The 23802-nt window shown below is 41.0% G+C and overlaps 1 protein-coding gene across 1 annotated transcript in view; it reads right to left on the reverse strand.

Moving 5' to 3' along the window:
• Enpp6 (ectonucleotide pyrophosphatase/phosphodiesterase 6) overlaps positions 1 to 23802 on the reverse strand; it is a 102495-nt gene that overhangs the window by 34612 nt on the left and 44081 nt on the right. The window lies entirely within an intron of this gene.

Genomic DNA, 23802 nt, shown 5'->3' on the forward strand with positions numbered 1-23802 from the left:
TGAAGTAGGGTTGTGAGCCTATTCCATAAAACAAACACCAGTCACAATATTTTTGTACCTTTTCATAAACTAAAATAATTTATTCCTGGTAGGTAACATATTTAATTATATTTTTTGTTACACTGGAGTAGTTTCTTAAATGCCATTCCAATGTAATACTTGAGTCCCATGACAGAAACTGCCACAAGTTAGACAATAGAAACAAAATAAATATCCATTAGTATACCAAAATATCTCAATTAATTTTATTTCTCTAGATTTTCCATAACTGCCATCTTCTAGTCTGATGTCCCCTTGTGTATTCAAGAGACACTGTTGGATAGTATCTTGTAGCCAGAGAACTATAAAATAAATATTGCACTATCCTGTGATAAAGGCTAACTAGACTATAGAGTTGTAGCAGCAAGCCAATTTCACTCCGTTAAAGCGATGGTTTTGAGCTGGCCTTCCCTCTCCCAGAATGCAATACAAAAATCAAAATCTGGATGTGAATATGGTCAAGTTTTCTGCCCCAGACTCCTAGACAAGCACAAGTAGTTGTCCTCAGAATATCAGAACACAGAGCAGAAGAGGGGTGAGCCAGTCTTGGTTTACATTTGTTGAGCAAATATTTATTAGCACTCACTATGAGCTAGTGTCTCTGTTCAGGCAGAGGAAACAAAAAATGAATCACTTCTCAAAGCAGTCCAAAGTCTAGTCTTATGGGAAAGAGAAAAACAGTGTGCTGCATGAGGTCTGGTGTGAGGTGCCCACATCTGGGGTGGTGTAGGAACTCTGTAAGGAGTATTAGTTTTCCTCCTTAAAGCCTTGCCTGCCACCCTCTCCCTGACTCAAGTGTTAGAGACATAGCCAAGGCTATGGGTGCTGGAGTAGGAGTGGGGGTAGGGTGGGTACCAAGGCAAAGAAAGCAGAGTGAGCCAGAGTTCAGAGAACTTCTAAACAGTTAAGAGCCATGAAATGCTAGACTAGGGAAATCAGGACACCAGAGTGGCTCTTGCTTACAGCCTGGGGGAAATGACTTCCAAGAAAGTGAGTAAAAGTGGGAGATGTAGAATGTGGGGGAGGAAGACATCTGCCAGGAAAGAGGTTGGCAGTTACTTTTGGGTACATCTGCTGGGTGGCTCCAGCAGATGCAAAAGATAGCAGAACAACTCCTAGGAAGACTCCCTTCATTAGTATACCATCATTTAATTGGAATAGTTTGTGGGAGACCCTGTCTATGTCTGCCTGAGATCATGGGTTCAGGGAGGGTAAGGTTTATCTGAGACAAATGAGAGAGGACCAAGAGGTAGGCAGTTCTCCTTCCCTGGACATGCTTACTAAGGAGATAAATAGGTGGTGTGGCCCAGGAATGAATCTGCTCATGGTTTCTAGAATATTAAAAAATGCAAGGGGAATATTGACTGCTAGTTACCTTGGATACCTATGTTTTGTCTGTCAATAGTTATTTGTAAGTTTTGATTGCAGCATCAAAGCCATTTTGTTCTGTGTATGCACCCTTTGCTTAGGGCCAGAAACGCAGCAGAGGATATCATGCACCCTTTCATAGTTCAGCTGCTATCTGCAGTGCAGCCAGGTTGTCTGCTTTTCACAATTTCAATATTTGGGAATGGGGGGTTTTGAAGTAATGAGATTTTGGTCATTCTCTTACATGAATAAATGGCATAGTTTTTGTTCCTGTAAGGTTAGTACAAACCACAGTTTGGTTTTTTAAACTGTTATATAATCAATAATGAGTATATTTGCTAAAATTATCAAGCATGTGTTCTCTTGACACTTTCATTAAAATTAATCTGGGCTTAACACTGAAGTAGTAATATCTTTCACCCAAAAAAATTAACTCTTGGCCTAGGTTAAAATAGGATACAAGCTAGTTTTTTTTTCTGGTTAATTATATCTAGACTTCTGTAGTAAGTACAGGCAATATGTAGAGAAGTGGAGATATATATTTTTGTCTTAAAAATTATGAAAGGATATCCCAGAGATATTGTAGATTTAGTTCCAGACCATGGTAATAAAGAAAACATCACCATAAGGCAAGATACATGCACTTTTGTCTTTCTTATGCCTATAAAAGTTGCATGTACGTCATACTATAGTTTAATGCAATATAGCATTGTTTGTAAAAGCATGTCTTTTAGTTTAAAACTTTGTATTTCTGAAAATGATCACAATCACATGAAGTTTTAGAACATGGTGCCATTGATTAGCTTCCACAAAAATGAAGTACCTATAAAATATAATAGGATGAAACACACACACACACACACACACACACACACACACACACACACACACACACACTCCTGTAATGGATATTTCTTAGTTGAGGACCATGGAAGTAGCATCTTACAAAAGTCTTTGGGAGTGATAGGAGAATACAGATAAATTCCACTGAAGTGCACAGACTCTACACTGAGTGCCCTGCGATTATACATCAGGCAAAACAGAATTCTATAGAATGACAAATGAAAATAGGATTGTGGTATACTTGTACACTACATAAAGATATATTGCTGATTGGTTTAATAAAGAGCTAAATGGCCAATAGCTAAGCAGGAGGTATAAGCAGGACTTCTAGGCAGAGAAAGAGGAAGTAGGAGATGAATCTATGAGCACAAGAGATGCCAGGAGACAATGAAGAAGCAGGAGGGGTGGTATGTGACAGAATATAGATTACTATAAATGGGTTATTTTAAGTTATAAGAGCTAGTTAAAAACAAGCCTAAGCTAAGGCTAAGCTTTCATAAGTAATAGTAAATCTCCATGTTATTGTTTAGGAACTGGCTGATGGGCAGAGAAAGTTTCATTACAGGGATAGGCAATTCTTAGAACAATGATACAACCAGTTCATATATTGTCCCTAGGTGGTATGGGTTAAATGTGAGCTATTCCTCCCTCCGAAGGTTTATGAAATGTTTGGGGAGGTTCTAGAACTTCTAGATGGTGAGGTCTAAAAGAAGGAAGTAGGTCACTGAGGGCAGGTTGTTGGGGTCTCCTTATCCTGCCCCTTCCTATCCATCTACTTTCAGTCACCAGAAGTTGAAATGCTTTTCTGCCATATCTTCTCACCATCACCACGCTGTTCCTGAGAGAATGGGAGCAAGAAGCCATGGACAGAACCCTCATAAACCATAATCCATAGTTTCAGAGCCATAAGCTAATAAATAGCACTAAACTGTGAAATAGTAAAGTATAATTAAGTCCAAGAAAAATCTTACTCATAAGATTTTACATATGAAAGTATTTTATTTAAAATGATGTGTATACTTAAAAATCTTTAAATATGATAATCTAAATCTAAAACTTTGAATTTCAACAAAAACTGGGGAGAGTGCCAGGGAAGGAAGGAAAGTGTTTTGGTTATAATTACAGATGAAGGGAAAGGTTAATTATGATATATCTCATGCTAGACATTGCTCTAAAAGACATGCAAAGGCATGTTGCATAAATAACTACTAAATCGTTGAAAGAAGAAAAATAAAGCATCAAATTTTTAACCAAATATCAAAGTCCATAAGAGTAAAAAAAAATAAATGAGGAGGGATTCAAGAAGCAATAATGACAAAAAAGAACAAAACTGAGGATTTTGGTTTTAAAGAAAAACATGGAAGGTATGAAGAGCAAGAAGGAGCCATGACTCCACACACACATTTATGTGTTTAGGCTATTGCACGTGTCATGTACATGCACATACAAACATTTTGGTAATGCAAGTACAAGACTTTGACCTTAGTGGAAATTAGTTTGAGATACAATGAATAGTCTGTCATGATGACTCCTATCTGCAATCCTAGTACTTGGAAGACTGAAGCAGTAGGATCGGGAGTTAAATTCATTCTTGGTGATTGGCTATTCAATGTTTGTGGCTAGCCATCATAATAGTTAACTAAAAATAAACCTAACCACTTACAAATTTGAGAGAAAACTGTTATGTAAATTGACGCACAGAGGGAGTGAAAACTTCACTGACAGGCTAGTTATTAACAACAGTGAAAATACTATACTTCACGACTTCAAGGGACACATTTTCACTTAGGCCAGAAGAAAATCAAGACTGTTCTCCTCGCTACTGTAATTCATTGCTCTCAACATTCTTTTCATCAAATAAAAAATAGAAGTAAATAAGTTTAGAATTCAGGAGGTATGCCCAAGAGTTTCTATAAGACAGTCTTTACTAAACTTTTTGCTGGGCTGGGAGATGGGCCACACCAAGTGCAAAGACCTGAGTTCACATCTCCAGCACCCACATAACCACCAGACGGTCATGGCAGCCTGCCTTTAATTCAGATAGTCAGAAGTGGAGACAGGAGAGGCCTGGAGTAAGTGGCTAGATTAACTAACCGTATTGAAGAGCTTTAGGGCCAACTGGGAGACACTGCCTCAAAGAAAAAAGTAGAGAGAAACTGAGGAAGACTCCTGATGTCAGCCTCCAGCTTCCAGATACACGCATGCACACATGTGTGAACATGCATACACGTATGCCCATCACACACATACCCTTATAAAAATTTTATTCTATGACATAGTGCAGTAGTATGGAACATTCACAGTAGAAACAAAAGTGTCACCAAACTATGAGAAATGGGCATTAATCTTTTTTTTTCCCTTTGGTTTTTCGAGACAGGGTTTCTTTGTATTGCTTTGGAGCCTGTCCTGGAACTCATTCTGTAGACCAGGCTGGCCTCGAACTCTTAGAGAGTCACCTGCCTCTGGCCCCCAAGTGCTAGGATTAAAGGCAAGAGCCACTAACGCCGGGTTGGGCATTAATACCTTTATGCTATTCTATTCTATATGAGTATTTTTTTTTAAGTTGATTGGCAAGCCCCAAGTTTACATTACTGCTCACCATGGGTTATGACCTGGTTTGGAGCAATGCACACTCTTATCCAGAGGACACCAGACCTCTGTGGATACCAGAAATCACAGAGAGCATAAAAACCTTTACGTAAACCCTCACTCAAAATTGGTCAATAGGCCATTTATATAAGATTATATTGTCAGTGATATTGTAGTTTGTGTACATTGTATGATGTTCACACAACGAGACTGTCTAACACCACATTCCTCAAGATACATTCTGTCTTCAGTGGTACTGTAGATAGATTATGATAGATGATAGAGAGACAGATAGATAGATAGGTGACTGATAGAAGACAGACATGTAGACAGATAGACAGGTAGATAGATGACAGATAGATTGATATATAGTAGACAGACGATAGATGTCAGATGATAGACAGACAGATAGATATTCCTATGATGTTTAATCTTTAAATTAGTCATGGTAAGAGATAAAAAACATAGACAGGACATAAAAAATAAATAAAATAAACCATTATAACAATATCCTATAGTAAAATGGACTATGGTCTCTAAAAGTATCCTTTTCATTTAAAGGAAGTACTTCCTAGGTTTTCTCCCACCTATATCTCATACCACTACTCTTATGTTTGGCCTCTTTTTTTTGTTTTGTTTTGTTTTGTTTTTGTTTTTTGAGACAGGGTTTCTCTGTGTAGCTTTGGAGCCTATCCTGGCTCTGGAGACCAGGCCAGTCTCGAACTCACAGCGATCTGCCTGCCTCTGCCTCCTGAGTGTTGGAAATAAAGGCGTGTGCCACGAACACCTGGCTATATTTTGGCTTCTTTATCAACTAAAATAAGTTAAATGAGTACAAGCACTGAGATACTTCAACAGCCTATCTGGTGACCAAGATGGCTTGGTATGATAGGCAAAGGGGTGATACTTATCCTGAGAGGGACAGAGTAGGACATCATGAGATTTTTAATCTCACAAGTACTGTATATATTAAAGCTCAGTAATCATTTCTTTCTTGACTCTTGCAATTACTGTTTTCATATAGCAGTTGACACGTAGCTAAAATCATGGGACAGGATGCTCTGTGAAGCATGCATCTCAGAGTGGAGTCTTGAGTCACTTTCATCTGTTTGTGACCATTTGTTGTTATACTCCTGGTCTGCCTAAATAACCACTTCTAGGGACATATTATAAGAATACAAAGTCCTAAAGCCCAAAAGCACATTTATGTCTAACAAAAGAGGGGAAATAAACAGAATACAGTGGCCGTGGGAACACATCGTTGTGGCTGCCTTGATAAACAATTTTTGCAGTGATTCAAATGGAAACGACAAGGAACCTCTCTCTCTCAGCCCATCTTTAATTCCAGGATGAAAGCTCTTGGAAGCTGCATCTTCAGGAGGGCATGGTCATGTGACCCAGTCCTGTTGCTGAGGTCTACTTAGGAGCACGAGGTGGGGAGCCTTGCTTCCTTATGGAAGATTAAAATGGTACTGTGCGGCTCTGCCCCTCCTCTGGCATAGAATGTAGATTGTGAAGCTAGAATCCCGGACTCACGCAGCCATCTTGTAAAGAATGACAGAAGAAGCACAGAGATTCCAAAGTCAATATACTAAAGCAAAGCAGAAAGTCCCGGGGTATGCACTTGGAAAACCACAATAATAAGCATCCAAAATTCCTGCTATACTTCTCTCGTGATCCAAACAAGTCCCTTTGTTGCCCACTCTCAGCCTGTTCTCTAATTTATAACAGACACTTCCTAATTGGTGATATAAAGGGGATTTAGATACCCTAAATATTTTCATATGATTCATTCAAATGAACCACACGTTTGTAAAACAAGTGTCTGTTCTGTTTGTCATAATAAGCCAAAAGCTGATGTTTTAGTGATAACTTTCCAATTTCTTCCTAATATACCAATTAGAACAGAAAAATTCCATTATGTGACTGCTGTATTTATCCATTGTACAGCTGCTGCCCACTTGTTTCCTTGCCAGTTTTTAAATGGTATGGATTATGCAGACATAAATATTTTCACATGTGCATTTTGGTTCATTCAGGATTGCATTCCTGTTGGGATATGTCATGAACAAAACCGTTAGAACTGGCTATTACAGTATGGCTTTGCTCCCATCAGCACTTCCTGAGATGTCATTGCTCCCCTCTTACCAATATTTGAATTTGTTACTTTTTAAAATTAGCCATTTTCCATTTTAGTGTGTGTAGTTAGCCAGGAGTGAATTCTGTTGAAGTTTCACTTGGACCCTCCCCATAGTAGCCACAGTCTCAGGTGTCCCGATGGAGTCACACTAGCCTGCGCCGTGTGGAGTGCGGGCCTAATGGCCAGCCAATAGCAGCTATCAAAAGTGGTGGTGACACGCAAATATTTCTAGCTGAAAGAGCAAAGTAAGACGAGGAATTTTGCAAAGAAAGAGGGTTTAGAGTTTATCCTGGAGGTGTTGGTTTTGTCTGGGAAGCTCGCCTCTCCCACCATGAGCCTGGGCCACCAGCAAGGACCAGAGGGGATGAAAATGAGGGTGGATCTAACACAGTCCTGGCATCAGAAGATGTCATTTTGAAAACCCTCTTCCAGTGCTGAGCACCTGGCATTTGGTGCTCGGCCCTCGGCCCTCGGCACTGGGCACTCAACAGGGCATCAACGAGATGCCATTTTCAACAGTCCTCTGCAGCATCCGTGGCTCTGCAGCCTAAGACACATTGTGATTCTCATTCTTGGAAAACCCAGAGCAAGCGTTACTTAGACTGTTCACTGCATCCTGGCTAGAAGCATAATGCTAGACTGCAGGAAGAAACTGAACCAGAATGCGGGACTAGTGAGCTGGAATCTGATGAGACAGAATCTGCCCCCAAACTCCAACACAAGCTCCAAGCTGCAGTCCCAACAACAGGAAGTACCCAGTATTGGAAATCAGGCTTCTGACAAGCCTGGTGTGGTGCACACCTTTAATCCCTGCTGTGGGATAATCCTCTTGTACACTGTAAAGATCTGTTACTTGAATTGGTTTAATAAAATACTGATTGGCTGATGGTCAGGCAGGAAGTATAGGCAGGACAACCAAACTAAGAATGATGGGAAGAAGAAGGGTAGAGTCAGGAGTCACCAGCCAGACACAGAAGGAGCAGGAGATGAATGTACCATGCTTTTAAAGGTACTGCCACATGGCAGAGCATTAATAAGGAATATGGGTTAACATAAAATGTGAGAGCTAGTTAGTAATAAGCCTGAGCTACTGGCCAATCATTCATAATTAATATAAGCCTCCAAGTGGTTATTTAGGACTGGGTGGTTGGGACAGGAAACTTCTGCCTACAAATCTCAGCACTTGGGAGGCAGAGGCAGGTGGATCTCTGTGGGTTCCAGGCCAGCCTGGTCTACAGAGCAAGTTCCAAGGCAACCAGAGCTGCACACAGAGACCTTGTCTTAGAAAAAAATAAAAAGGAAGCCAGGCTTCTGACAGAATGGCCATCTGCAACTCTTCTCCCAAAGGAAGATTTAGAGTCAAGAATAGGCCCATTATCACAAAGGAACTCCTGAGAATTAAAAAGACTCCTGAGGGTTCAGGGAAGGAGTGGCAGGTGTCTTAAGACTGAATCCAGCAATTAGGCCAGACAGCATGCATATCTGTCTATATCCCCTCAAAATCTCTTTTCTTTCAAAACTGTGGCTCCTTTATTTAATATCCAATGCCAATGTAGCAGTTATCCCTTTCCCTCCTCTCCCCCCTCCTCTCCTCCCTCTGCCCTTCCCTCTTTTGCCCTCCCCTCCTTTCCCTCTCTATTCTTTCCTTTTTATTTTCTTCTCTCAAAGAGCATGGACTGGCTTGGTAGGTGGAGGTCTGTGCCTGAGCTTCCTGAGAGCTGAGACTGTAGTATGTTGCCTGATGGCAATTCTTACCCGTCTTTTTTCTGTCTATCTTTAGCCCAGACTGTCTCATTTCTCCTCTTCCATGGTAGCCCTACTGTTTCTGGTTCTATTTCCATTCACTTCCCCTGCTTTCCCTCTAGCAATCCAATACTAATTATTAGTCTTACACTGCTCCTCCTCTCCCGACACTCACCTTTTCATTATACACACGTATCAGTGTACATACTACAGCCATTTCCCCTTTATTTTCTAAAATGGTTGGGGCTTCATGGGGGACTGCTTTTTGTTTCATTATTAATATCTTTCCATGGTGGGCTTACCCTATGATAGTGATTATGATGCAGAATCTTTTAGAGTGATGAAACCTTTTATAACCCAATTCTGTATGATCTAAGAACCTAAAACTCATAATCATCAAAGATTAACCTGAGATAGTGGCTCTTAGCTCATTGCCTTATTCAAAAATTGACACTCTTGTTGGAGCATTACAAAGCAGAGGAAGGACTTATTAAAAATTATTACAGGAAAATGAGAAATTAAGGAAAAGAAGAAACTCCCAAGAGTTGGAAGGGGTTCCCAAAGGAGGAAAAAAGCCCTTGAATTTCCTGTGTTTGGGGGTTTTATGGAGCAATAGCATAAACTGGGCAAAGGATGTGGTAATTTCTGTTGAGTTGGTTACTTCTCTGGGACCAAGTCAAAAGAGGTCCCACATATTCTATGCCTGTCCCCCTGGCCAAACCATGGAAATGATCATGTGATGTTCACATTCTGTCCACAGAGTTGAAGGTAGTTGAAGCTCCCTCTGTCCATCACTGACTCCAGATTTGACCTAGACTGTCTCCCAGCTGTTGTGCACTTCGCCAGTGTTACCACCCTCTGGCCTGGGCAGGTGTCACCAGTGCCGTTAATTACACTCAGCTCTACTTATTCTCACAGTTGCCAAGAAGCAACTGCAGTGTGCTTGGTTATGCATTCATCTATGAGAAAATGAGGCCTCCTTCTTGAAAGGGCTCCAGCATGTTAGAAACTACCCTTACATACAACTTAGTTCTTTGGAGTTAGCTATATTAGAAGCAACTTATTAAAAGCAAGGGTATGTAATCACAGAGCCTAGCATGTGTTTCCGAGATAGGAAAAGTCTGATGGAAGTTAGCCAGCCATCCTGCCATAACTGACCTTGTTTCTCAGAGCCCATTGATCTCTTATCAGGCCCACTTGTCTACCTCAGACCCAGAAGCAAGCATCTTTTTCTCTCACTATTAGTACTCCTGCCCCCATCCTTCCAGCCCTTATATTCCCCTTTTACCTTAATACTCATTTATGCCTTACTATATATGGACAACTTTTGTTTTTTAGCATGAGCCATTTAATTGTATCCACAGAGCTATTTTATGCCTAAATCATTGTAGCAAATCTTAGGTCGATCAAGTCTGATGCCCTGAACACAAGGAAAATGATACCTCAACCGTGCTACCACTCAGTCCCTCTTGAACATTGTAAACATCCCCACTGATAGAACAAGGATGACTTACATGAAAAAGTGTAACTAATGATTTAACTCCAAATGTGAAAGTCCACAGGCAAAAACACAAGAAACATGAATAACCGAGACAACATGTCTCCAAAATTACCAACTCCACAGTAATGGCCTCCCAAGGAGAAAGATGTAAAATTCTAGGCAAAGAATTCAAAAGAATGCTTATAAATAATGTTCAAAGAAGTGAAAGAGGAGATAAATGAACTCCTGAATGAATTCTAAGAGAGTATGCAAACATCTAAAAAAAAATAAGTCAAAACAGGATGTGGAAATGGAATTCAATTAAGAGAGAAATACTGAGGAAAAACCAAACTGAAATGGTGGAAATGAAAAATTTCCATAAGTAAATAAAAAGTTTAGTAGAAAGTTTAATAATAGAATGGATCACAGGGAAGACAGAACACTAGGGCTTGAAGACAAGTGAGAGGAATTAGAACCTTTTATCAGTAACAAAAATAAATTAATAAAAACATGCTTTAAGCTAGAAGGTGGTGGCACAATCCTTTAATTCCAGCACTCAGGAGGCAGAGGCAGGTGGATCTCTGTGAGTTCAAGGCCAGCCTGGTCTACAAAGCAAATGCCAGGGCTGTTATATGGAGAACTTTGTCTAGAAAAACCAACCAACCAACAAAACACAATAACAACAAAACAAACAAAAATCCACCACCACCACCACCAACAAAAAACATGCTTTAAAAAACATGAGATTTATAGGCCACCATGAGAAGACCAAATCTATGAATCATGAGAACGGAGAGAGGAAAACATTTTCATGAAAATGGGATATAAAACATTTCAGATCTTGGAAACAACCTAGATGCCCCTCAACTGAAGAACTGATAAAGAAAATGTGGTATATTTTCACAATGGAATGCTACTCAGCAATAAGAACCAATGACATCCTAAAATTCGCCAGCAAATGGACAGAACTAGAAACAGCCATCCTGAGTGAGGTAACCCAAAGCCAGAAAGGCAAATACAGTATGTACTCACTCATGAGTGGATACTAGACATAAACCAAAGATACCCAGCCTCCTATCCACAACCCCAGAGAAGCTAGAACCCTCCAGAAACAGACGGAAGCAAATGCAGAAATCCACAACTAATCATTGGACCAACCTCCAATGGTTGAAGTGAGGGAGGAGTGATAATATGAACAAAAGAGTCAAGACCATGATGAGGAAACCCACAGAATCAGCTGACCCAAGCTAGTGAGAGATCACTGACTCAGATCTGACAAATGGGGAACCTGTATAAGACTGAACTAGACTTCCTTAATATAGGTGACAATGGTGTGACTGAGACAATATATGAGGCCACTGGCAGTGGGTCCAATATCTAACACCAATGTACAAACTGACTTAGTGGAACCCATTCTATATGGAGAGACACCTTGCCCAGCCTAGACACCAGGGTGTGGGGGTGGAGAGGTGCCTTGGTCTTACCTTAACTAGATGATGGGACAGACTTAGTAGACTACTTAGAAGAGGCCTTACCCTCTCCGAGGAGCAGATGGGAGAAGGAGGTAAGTAGGGGGAACAGGAGGAAAAGAGAGAGGGGGAACTGGGATTGGAATGTAAAAAATAAATTAATAAAAAGTTTTTTTAAAAAATAATACTAAGAAACCTAAAAAACATTTCAATATAATCACAACATAAAATTTTCCAAATCTAAGAGATGCTCAAGTACAAGAGGCACTACGCTCAACAAATACATAAGGCCAGGAAAGGAAACTCCATGTCATAAAGTTAAAACATGAAAAGTACAAGACAAAGGAAATACATTGAATACTGCAGGAGAGAAGCAACCAACTCACATATGAAACCAGACTCACCAGGGTAGCAGCTACTTCATGAAGTTCCCAGAGGCGGGGAGAACAATGTGTTTCAAGTTCTGACAGCCAGCCAGTGCCAACCCAGACTACTATACTCCATAAAGCTAGTGGTCATAACAGAAGGAGAAAGAAAAATTTTATAAGATTAGAAACAGACTAAAGAGTTCATGGGCATGAAGCTGGCTCCAGAGAAGTCATTAGAAAGATTCCTTCAGCCTGAAGAGAAAGGTACCTATACCCATGAAACTCCAGAAAAAGATAAACCATGTCATGGAAGTAGTTAAGTAAATGAAGAATAGGAAAACAGAAAAAAACCCACAAAACAAAAAAAATGACAAAAATTAATTAATACACATATGTCAATAGTAACTCTGGATATTAATATCAACTCCCAATCAAGGACACATACTAGCAGATTGGATAAGGGAAGTAAGACTCAGCAGTATGTTGCCCCTGAGAAACACATCTCGATATCTAAGGTGGTTGCCCCCTTAACATGAAAGTATGGAAAACATATTTTTCAAGCAGAGAAACTCCCCCAAGGCCACCCTGAAAGGTGTTATTGTTCTAATATCTGACAAAATAGACTCCAAAGCAAAATTAGTCAGAAAAAATAATTATTCCAGCCAAAACAGAGAAACATCAGAGTTAAATGATACCACAGATTGAGTGAACCTAACAGACACCAACAGAACATTCTATGCAAATACTTCAGAGTACACATCATCTCGGCAGTGGATGGCACTGTCTTTAAAATAAATGATGCCATGGAGCACAAAACAAGTCTTCAAGATGAAGGAAAAGTGAAATAACGGTCCTTCTATCTGTTCAAAATGGAATAAGTCTGTATGTCATCAGCATGAGAAATGATAGAAAATACATAAGTTAATGGAGATCAAGCAACACACTGTTAAATGATGAATTGTTGGTTGACAAAAAGATCAAGAAGGAAAATTTAAATCCTAGACTAGAATGAAAATGGAAACATCATACCAGAACCTGGGGGAAATGGTGGAAGGAGTCCTGCCAGGGTAGTTTACAACTACGAGTGCTGACACTTAAAAAACTTCTAGCAATAACATAATGACACCCATTAGGGCCTGAAAACACAAAAGGAAGACAAACCAAGAGTATGTAGAAGGTCAAAAGATAAGATCAGAGCAGAAACGAACAGAATTAGAAAGAAAAATAAACGAAAGAATGAGTAGGATGAAGAGTTGTTCTTTTGAAAAGACAAACAGGATTTGGACAAACTCCTAGGCAAACCATGTGTGCATGTGTGTTTGCCTTAGAAGTATAAATAAAAGGGCTGGTAAGAGGGTGAGGGGTGTGAAGATGAAGTAGAGTATATTAGGGGGAATTTGCTCAATGCTTAATATGTTTGGATGAGAAAATTAATTTTTTAATAAGCAAAAATACCCACAAACAGAACAAAAAAAGTTTAATATAAACTCTGAAATGTGATAAATTCTAAATGTACAGATAACTGAGTTCTTACAAAGTGGGTGAACTGTGAGCCTCTCATTAGGAAGCAGAATGCCGCTGTCTTTTGCAGACACCTTCTCACACCCTTTTCCAGCCCCCTTCTCTCCAGTGTGAATTCTGTTGTTGAACACTAGCTTTACCACCTCCAAACTTAACACAATGCAGTAATTCAAATTAATTACAACACTTAATAAATTCTTAGTAAACTTATAGTTAGTATAGTCTCATGTATCTTTGTATTAAGCATTTGGCATTTGACTGCCTTGTACCCATCACACATTAATGGTTTGTCTTCCTTTTCTTGATTTCCAATGAATTAGCAAGTATTATTGTTATATCATTCTCCTTCTTCTATTAGCCTGCTATTTATATATTCCTTGCAAAGTGCCCTGAGGAAGATTAAAAAATAAAATATTTTCTCATTAGCATTTGCTGTAAGTTTTCATTTCTTTAGCTTCCCAAACAGCATAAAGATAGGCTAATTTTAAACATAAAAACCTCTTCCTTCTGTCTCCATGAATCTTAACTCTACACAGGCTTTTAATAAAAAGATTATAATACTTTTTAAATTTGTGTTTACCTACATACTTCCCTTTCTGGTGTCCTTCATTGCTTCCAACATTTCCTTGCTTCCATATGAGGTCACCTTCTTCCTGTCTGAGGAACTTAATATCCCTGTCCTTTAGATGTGCTGGCAGAAAATTCCATTTTTAATTTTAAATTTTAGTGTGTGTGTTGGCATGGGAACATGCTGTAACATGTATGTGGTGGTCAGAATACGACCTACAGGAGTCAGTTTCCTTTCTCCATGTGGGTTCCAGGGATTGAGCCCAGGTCATCATGTTTGGTGGTGACAAGTACCTTTACCTGCTGAGCCATTTCTTCAGCTCAGATTCTCTGGCTTTTGCTCCTTTGAAGTCCCTCTTGTAGCTTTGATTTGGAAGGGTATTTTCAGAGGGTATGGAATTTTCAGTTAATGGTTGCTTTCTTTCATCATTTTGAGGCTACCACTGTCTCCCTGAATCCCAACACTTATGCTGGAATGATGGCTGTCACTCCTGTTGTTGTTCTTTGAACATGTTCTCTGGCCAATGTCAAGCTTTCTTCATTGTCTCTAGTTTTCAACAATTCTGAAGTTCATCTCAACTTTCCCATCATTCATAGAACAGCCCTCTCTCTGTGTGGTACTGGGAATTGGATCCAGGGCCTTCCTGGTTCTAGTGCTTTTCCCTGGCACTTCCTTATTTTCATTTTGTTTTGAAACAGGATCTGCCTGAGTGCCTTCAACTCCCTGTGTAGCCTGTGATGGCTAGTTTTAAATACCAATTTATTGTAACTCAGAATCATCTAGAGTTTTAACAAGGAATTATTTGAATTGACTTGGCCTTGGGGCAAGCATACCTGTGAGGATTGAGAGAGAACAACACACCTGAATGTGGGTAGCACCATTTCATGAGCTGGGCCCTGAGCTATACAAGAGTGCGGAAGGTGGGCATGCCTGTATTCTCTCTCTGATCTTGACTGTGGATGGACTTGCTGCTTTGTGTTCCTCCTTTGACTTCCTCTCATAGATGGACTATATTGGAATTGTATGCCCATCCCACCATGTTGCTTTTGACTGTGGTAGTTTACCACAGAAACAGAAATGAAACTACGACATAGCCCAAACAGGCCTTCAACTTGTGATTCTCCTGCCTTGGCTTCCTGAGCTGGGATGACAGTCATATCCCTCTTATATTGTGTGTTTAGGGTCACTTGTTAGTTTAAATGATTTAAGTAAAAAATGATTTTTCTTAATCATTTCTCTCAAATATCGCATCTTTTCCATTGTTTGCCCTTTCCTGCACCTCGTCACTATACCTCATGTGTCCTTTACATTGTTTTCTGTCTCTCACCCTTTGACCTCCCCACATTTGACTTGTGTGACTATCTTCAGTCCTGGAACTATCTCTTTAAAAAAAAAAAGTTCTAGTTGACTAGTGAACATCCACGTTGTTCTTCTGGCATGGTTCTTTTGATGTGTGTGACTAATGTCTGGGTTGCTTGCAGAGTTGAGTTGTCTAATTTATTTGTCCTTGCTCAGGAATGGGAGTCAAAATTTATTTTATTTCTTATTGGATGTTGCACACTGTTTATGAACACTTACAGATATGATACAATGCTCTGTCTGTTATGTTCCTATGGAAAACATGCACTATTACTTATGGATGTCTCTTAGACCACCTCATCCATAGTATAATGAGGGACAAAGATCATTCAAAATTCAACTTTGTGTTCATGAAGCCTTTCACATTTGTCGATTTCTACCCAATTACATTCCAAATACACCAGAATTTGAACCGTGTATCAGTTTGGGACTGGAACTTTTTATGTACTATCAGGATAGCACAATGTGCCTTATGGAGATTCTGGGTGAGGGGTATCTTAGTTATGAAAAGTAAGAAAAAGGCATATACCAGTCAGAATAATTTTAATACCAAATATAAAACTTAGGGAGTTCTATAAACTATTCCATCAAAACTAATCTTATTCTTGGAGATAATTTGGAACCCAGTTTGAAGATCTTTAAACTGGGGAAAGAAAGTCACAGTACCAAGGTGTAATGTCCAGAAAACAACAGAACATAAAGTAGTTTTGGGAGCTGGTGATGAGAAATGGGTTATGACTGACAGTCCACCTTGAAGTCATTCAAAACCCAAGTTCTGTAAAGCAGAGAGAGAAATAACCATCACCACAGGCCCGACAGAGCATTCTCATTCACTGTCTGTTCAGGGTCAGAGATCCAGACAATGGAGCAAGAAGTCCTATCTCAATTGAGAGATGTTCTGAATGCAAGTCTTGAGGGTGCCATCAATTTGGATGAAAGCTTATATCTCCACATGCCTCACAGAATGGAGTGGAGAAGTAGCCAACTGGACAAGTCTGGGGCAAGTAAATTCTTCTTCTCTGTCAGTCCATCATGGTCTTTCCTGGGTGAAATCTCAAAAGGAAAAACATTGCACCTTATTGGAGATGCTAAAAGCCACGAATGAATATAAGAGTAACAAAGGAAAGCCAGTGAGAAAAAGACAATGGCCGTGTAATGGAACATGGAGTACACGGACTCGGTAGTTTCAGAGAGAGCAGAGTTAATTACTCCTAGGTGGATTTGTGTGGGTGCTTTGTTTTGTTTTCTTTGGTCTTTGTCTGATAGGAATCAGCAGACTGGAAGGGGGTGTTGCGTGGATAGCTCTCTAATCAGGAGTCCACAGCGCACTCTGTGATCTGGGAGTGGGCGAGCATTTCTCAATTTCCAGGCTGCTACCTCCAGGCCTGCTTCATGGTTTCAGAGAACATTAAATTTGGTACACCGAGGTCCCTGCAGGTCACCCAAGTATGTCTGAGGGAAGTATGACGTTTTAGACTGTTGCCTCAGTGGTCTGCAGGGAAGGAATGTCATGGCTAAGGCATGATCTAGAAGTCAGGTTTTGTTTTCATGACAACCTTGAGGACATGCTTTTTCCTTTTATTCCATCTTTCCTCGTTATTACTGGTGAACTTTGATAGGAATTGCCCTGAAGTAAGGTTCATTCACCAAGACCTACTCTTTTTCATATTAGAGCCTTGCTTCTTGCTGAGTAGTTGCACCTTGTATTGTTTCTTAGGACCTATTAAGTGTTTTGATAAGAAAATAAATAGAAGGAGCAAGTACCATGGGCCACCACTATGTTTGTGCACTTTTGTACTAAATATTTTAAGGCAGTTCTTCTTAAGTTTCATCTATCAGAAGATTATTTTAATATACTTATATTTTTTCAAAACAAGACCTCATTGTTCAAAATAAACTATCAAAATTAATATGGAAAGCCAGTGTGGACAATGCATCATGCAGACACGGCATCCTTGTGGAAGGAACCATTTCAAAGCAATATCCAACAGGCTTTCCTCAAACCCTGTTCTTTCAAAGCTGTGAAAACAGAATCCTCAGAGTGTCCCAGTGTCTCTCTGTGGGCTAACCATCTGATATCCTGGTTCTGGTGCTTTTCTGGCTTGCACACTGTTTTCTTCCATGTGCCTTGCTTCCTAGCAACTCTCTCCAAGGACCACCAACCCGAACCCAGAAACATCACATTCTCCCAGCTTCCTAGAGCACAGTTCTCGCCTTCCAAGTGGAGTTCCCGCTTGCCAACTTTGACACATCTTGTAACAATAACTCCTGTGAGCTGCATTTTATGTGATGTGAGACAGGTGTGCAACTGTTGAATACATGTCTCAAGAGAGCTTATTAAAGCGGCTAAGCCAATTAACTCTCAGAGAAACATGCAACCTTTTCCAGGAAAACACATCTGAGGTACAGGAGCTTGTGGGAACAAGTCTTTGGAGGGAAGCATGGCCTTTGATCTCAGACACCCTTTCCCCAGGGTTGGCCTAGCCCCAGAAGACCAGAACCATTGTAGGTTTCTTCTGATATCAGGGGTAAGGAGTCTGGCTGTGTCAAGGCAGACTGGCCTTGTGTACAAAGTGTGAACAGGCTAAGGAGGACCAACCAGATGAGGAACAGCTCATCTGTGACACTTGAGTTCAGAATCTTGACAGAAAGAGACTTACTAGGGATAAAAGGTGACTAACAGGAAGCCAAGGTTACAGGGAAAGTGAGCTCCACAGGGCCAAGGCTCTGCCTAGTAGACCAGATAGGTCAGAGTTAGCTTTAGATGAGGGGAAAATGCTCTAGACCAGTCAGGGACTATCGTCCTCCCAAGGGGAACTAGATGAAGATGGAGTGACTTCTACTAGAGTTGTGATTCATGGAGGCCCCTTGGCATGTGCACTGGAAATGGCATCTTCATATCTGAGGCAAGTGCTTCAAGAATATTTAACTCCTAGGACTGTTAAAGGACTGCTTGACTCCTCTCCACCAGGGAAGCCATCTGGACTTCCTGCGCTATGTGGTGATCCTGACCAGTCTCCCTCCCTAAGGAGACCTTTGAAGAAGAGCAGACTTAGGATATAACATGCAGGGAAGCCTTTTCTTGCACATCCGGGTTACTGGCTCTCTGTCCCCTACTGAGAGATTCCTTCCCATCCCTCCCCATTCAGTCTGTGTCCTTGGAGACCTTGCAAACTGCCCCTATCCCCATGTCTGATGGTGTCTCAGGCTTCTCGGGTGCTCCGAGCCACTTTCAGGAACAGCTGGGGTGGGGAGAGAGGGTTATCCCTGTGGCCCTTTGAGGACCCCCTCCTCTGCCTTACTTAGAGTGTGTATGTATGTTTGCTGGGGAGTATGCCTGTATGTGTAGGTCAGAGGTCACATCAGATGCCTTCTTCAATTGCTCTCCACTGTATTTTTGAGACAGGGTCTCTCATTGATCCTGGAGCTTAGCGATTAGGCTAGACTGACTAGCAAGCTCTAGGGACCTGTCTGTCTTTGCCTTCCCAGCCCTGGGAATACAGGCACACACCACCAAAGCTGGCTTGTTCTCTGGGTGCTGGGGAATCTAAACTTAGGTACTCATGCTTGTGTGACAGGCACTTTACCTATGGCTGACTGTCCTGGTTTTGCTGTTTTGAAAAGAAAACTCCTCCTCTTGGTTTCCCAATAAATGCAGGGAACTCTTAGAATCACAGGAGGAACATGTAGAGAGGGGACACAGTTCTGCACACAAAAGTCTGGCTGGAGGAAAAATGGTCCTGGTAGCCTGTGGAATTGGACTAGGAATTAGAACAGAAACAGCTCAAGGCTCTCTGGATCACCCCCCTGCTCAATAGTCCACCATTATTTGTTTAACACTTATAAAGCATGTCACAGGTCCAGGCAGAGAGCAGACCATGCAGAATGGATTCAGGACCTCAAGACTCTGTCTGTAATATAAGAAATCTGTAATATAAGAAATACCGACTTTGAGCCCCTTTCTTTACTTTGCTAGTAAAGAATCGGCCATTCTCTGTCCAAGCCTTGGTAGCTGAGCAGGCACGTTGGGAAGACTGGGGGTGCTCCAGGAGAGCACAGCCGTCACCAGACATGGCTAGATCTCAAGTACCAGCTCATGGCAATTTGCTAAGGATTTGGAGCGAGATAGAATGGATGATGGCTTGACTTGCTTACTCCCTGGTTGTATGTTCTCTGAGTGTCAATTCTCTCAGCCATTCCATGAGCTATGAAGCAAGATGGACAAGGAGACATTTTCCTAGAATCCTTCACAGAAACCCCTCCAGGAAGAGAAATTATTACTTGAGTACCTAAGGGAGCCTGGCACTCACAGTAGTTCAGTGCCTTTTCTCGGGTACCAATGGAGATGGGGCAGCAGACCTACTGTGCTCCTGAGCCCCAACATAACATTAGCATGTGCTCTGAGCCAGATGAAATCCAGGTGAGAATGAATCTTGAACTCACAAATTCACAAGCTGGTTCAATGCCTGGAACCCAGATGTAAGTCTGGGAAGAAGCTATCAAGCTCTGAGGATGATGCAGGTCTTGCAGCATGCAGATTCCTTCCCGGATCAACCTCAAAGCCTGCAATTCCCTTGCTAGTTCTCCCTTCAACTTAGACCAGCATGCAGGCATGGCGATTGAATATTGTATGGCCTGGGATACTATAGCAGCAGCATTACTGGGTATCTCCTGGTCAGGTTAGGTATGAGCAAAGGATGCTAGAGTAGCAGAGAGGAGGTTGTATGAGTGCTGGGAGGCTCAGAGCTTTCCATCTGGATTCTAGAGGGTATCAGAAGAAGACCGTTAGGCCTAAGGGTGAGCCTATAGCATCCCATAGGCTGTCACAAAATAATGATAGTAACAGGCCCCTGTGAAACCATCTCCCGTTTTGGATGTTCAGTCATCCAAAGCCTTGTTTTTGGCTTTCTTGACTCCTAACTCCATTTCTTCTTGTTTTCATTTTCATTTCCAGCTTCTCTTTCTTCAGTTTGCTGTTCTCTTTCTTTATTCATTTCCTTCCATTATACCATCTCCCATTTTCCCTTCATGTTTTCTTCCACATGAAAACAAAGCACTTGCTTTGTTGTCCATTCCTGTTGAAGCACTCGGTTCATTTCGGAAAAAGGTGGCCACACAACGCTTCAGAGATGTGAGCCAGCTCTGCAGCTGGTCTGCACTGGGTAGGTCATGTGGTGGACTGATTACTTTTTGCACACCTGGTGAAATTATGGGACTCTATGCTGCTTGGTAGTAGGGCTATACATAGCACAGTCAGTCTGTAATCCATGCATCAGGAACACAGATCCCACAAGAAAGAAGCCATCAAACGAGTACATTAACAAATGGTATACCCAGGAGATTCCAAATTCCCTTTTTAGAGATATGTTTTTTACCAACTCACTCCAAGCTCTCCCCTGCATTTCCAACATGCAAGTCCCTAAGGCATAACTATGACAACTGAGGGCAGTGAATGCAGATGGAAGACCTTTGGTAGATGTCCTCCAACACATGGAGACAATTCTTACTGGAGATCCCTTGAGGCCAAGTGAATCACTCAGGGATATAGAGTGGTATATAATTTAGTTGAAAAACATTTAGAGAAAAGCAATGCTGTTGAAAATAATTTGATCAGTACACAAATCAGATCAAATCAGTTTTATGTATAATTGACACACAGTTTCTATAGGAGATAAGTTCCTGTTCCCTTTAGGATAGTGTTGTAGAAGACTATTTTAACTAGGCAAAGATATGTTACATTTGTTTATGCTGCAGAACATTACTTTAACTGTGTAAAAGTGTGTTACATTTGTTTATCCTTCATTTGTTTAATGATGTAAGGATGTGTGTCTAATTGTGTAAAGATGTGTTGTATCTGTTTCACCTTGCCTGCCTAAGGCACCTATTTGGTCTAATAAAAAGCTGAACACCCAATAGCTAGACAGGAGCGAGATAGGAGGAGCTGGGGTGCATAGAGAATAAATAGGAAAAGAAATCTAGGTTCAAGAGGAGAAGAAGAATGAGAGAAGGAGGAGAGAACGAGGGACACGCCCAGGGCCAGAAAGCCAGGCAGACGCCTGCCAGACAGACAGACATAGAGAAGCAGTGAAAGACAGATATACAGAAATAAAAGCAATAAGCCCTGTGGTGAAATGTAGATGAAGAGAAACAGGTTAAGTTATAAGAACTAGTCAGAAATGTCCCTAAATTAGACTGAGCATTCAAAAGTATAATATGTCTTTGTGTCATTATTTGGGTGCAAAAGAAAAGGCCTTGTCCAGATTGCACAATACTTTCTCAGGACCCTACCAAAAACTGGTGAGTTGCTTACAGTTAACCTATATTCACCTTCCCGTGTGTTTGCAATCCTCTATAGATCACAGGCAATGCCCATTACAGTGTAAATGTACAAGTTCCTGGAGGATGATTAATGATGAGGAAAAATGTTTAGAATATTTACAAGTTAGTTAGAATAACTGTAAATGCTTTTAAATATAAACTCAAAGCATCAATTCTAAAAGAAAAGTCAAGGAAATAGTGACAAGTAAAAAGCACATGAACCTTCATAATTTCACCTGATGGCAACTGCTGTTTTTCATACATACATACATATCTTTCTATATCCTTTAATCCTGAGATTATGATTGTGGGTATTTCTTTAATCTAATCTGGAAATGTTGGCGAATCTTAACAGCTATGACGTTCAGTCTTACCGTGATATAACAGCAGTTAATTACATGTTCTGTTTGCAACTCTATAGTGTTCAGTGACCTTGACCAACAATGATTCCCACTCCTCTCTTGAAGTCATTTGTCCATTCGGTCTTGGTACATGTGTCTGTAAAGACGTTTTAGTTGGTATCACCTTGTCAGAGAAACAGTCCCAATCCTATCAGATGAGAATGGCATCACTCTTTCCTCTACTATTCTTTTCATGTCTGTTCTCTTCCCTTGCTTCTCAAGCCACATAACCCTTTTGGTTTCCTTTCAGCTTCACCTTCCTCTTTCTGATTCACTAAAAATGAAAATTTCTCAGGGCCATGCTTGAAATTAGTTGGAACAATCTGAATTGCTTTAGTCTCTCCTGGGGTGGATGTCATTATACTCAGGGCTCAACTGATTTCTACCATGCCAACAAATGGATCCCCAACTCTCTTGTTTGAGCTCCAAACCTGTCAGTTGACATCTCAGAGTAAACTTAGAGGCAAAGCTCCTTTGCCTCCAAGTCATTCTTTTAAATTCAGCAGAGAATCACCATCTAGACAGTTCTATAAGCCAGTAACTTAGTGTCATGCCTATCTCTGACTGATGCCTCAACCCCAAATCCAATCCACTATTAAGACTTAGCAATTATGTCCTGAACATGGCAGAGCTCTTGGTTCCCAGACTGATAGCTGGGAAACCAGCATAGGACTGATCCAGACCCCATGAACATGGGTGTCAATGAGGAGGCCTCGGAAATCTATGGGGACACTTGTAGTAGATCAGTACTTATCCCTAGCATAGGGCTTTGGGAGCCCATTCCACATAGAGGGATACTCTCTCAGCCTAGACATATGGGGGGGTAGGCCTAGGGCCTATCCCAAAGACTAAGACAGACTCTGAAGACCCCCCCCCCAATGGAAGGCCTCACCCTCCCTGGGGAGCAGAAAGGGTATGGGATAGGTAGGGTGTTAGTGGGGGGCAGGGGAGGAAGGGAGGGAGAGGGAACTGGGATTGACATATAAAACTATCTTGTTTCTAATTTAAATAAGAAATGGAAAAAAGTTTTAGCAATTAATTTGTAAATATGTCTCTCAAGTAGCAATGCCTTAATACCAAGTCTATAGTTTGAGCTATGATCATCTCTCCCCTAAGTCTGTGCAATAACTTTGTTCATTGTCCATCCCCACTTATCATTCCATTGTGTACTTGCAGCTAGAGTAATCTTTCTGAGATGTGGAATAACACTGTGAGCCAAAACTTCTTCTTGCCTCCTCCACATCGCATCCACCCTCTTCTCTCTCAGTCTCTTGAATCACACCTTAAGGCATTCTCTAGATGTTTGGCATCATGTGCTCACAGGCAATGATGGAGTCATAATGTTGGCTCACTCTATTTGTGATGGGTGCTTTTAATTTTATCTGTGCCCAAGAGACACACATCTAAGGTCAACTTGACAGAAGGGTGTCATGGTCGCAGCACGGCAGGATAGAGGAAGGTGCTGTAGATGATCCGTAACTCTTGACCAGTGTCCAGTATGTTCCACTTGCTGATTCCAATGGAATCACTATGATTATAACTGCCCAAACTGGATATGAGCTGAGTAAATAGCCACCTTCAGCCTTTGTCAAGAAA

This window comes from Cricetulus griseus (assembly GCF_003668045.3).
Source record: "Cricetulus griseus strain 17A/GY chromosome 1 unlocalized genomic scaffold, alternate assembly CriGri-PICRH-1.0 chr1_1, whole genome shotgun sequence".
NCBI lineage: Eukaryota > Metazoa > Chordata > Mammalia > Rodentia > Cricetidae > Cricetulus > Cricetulus griseus.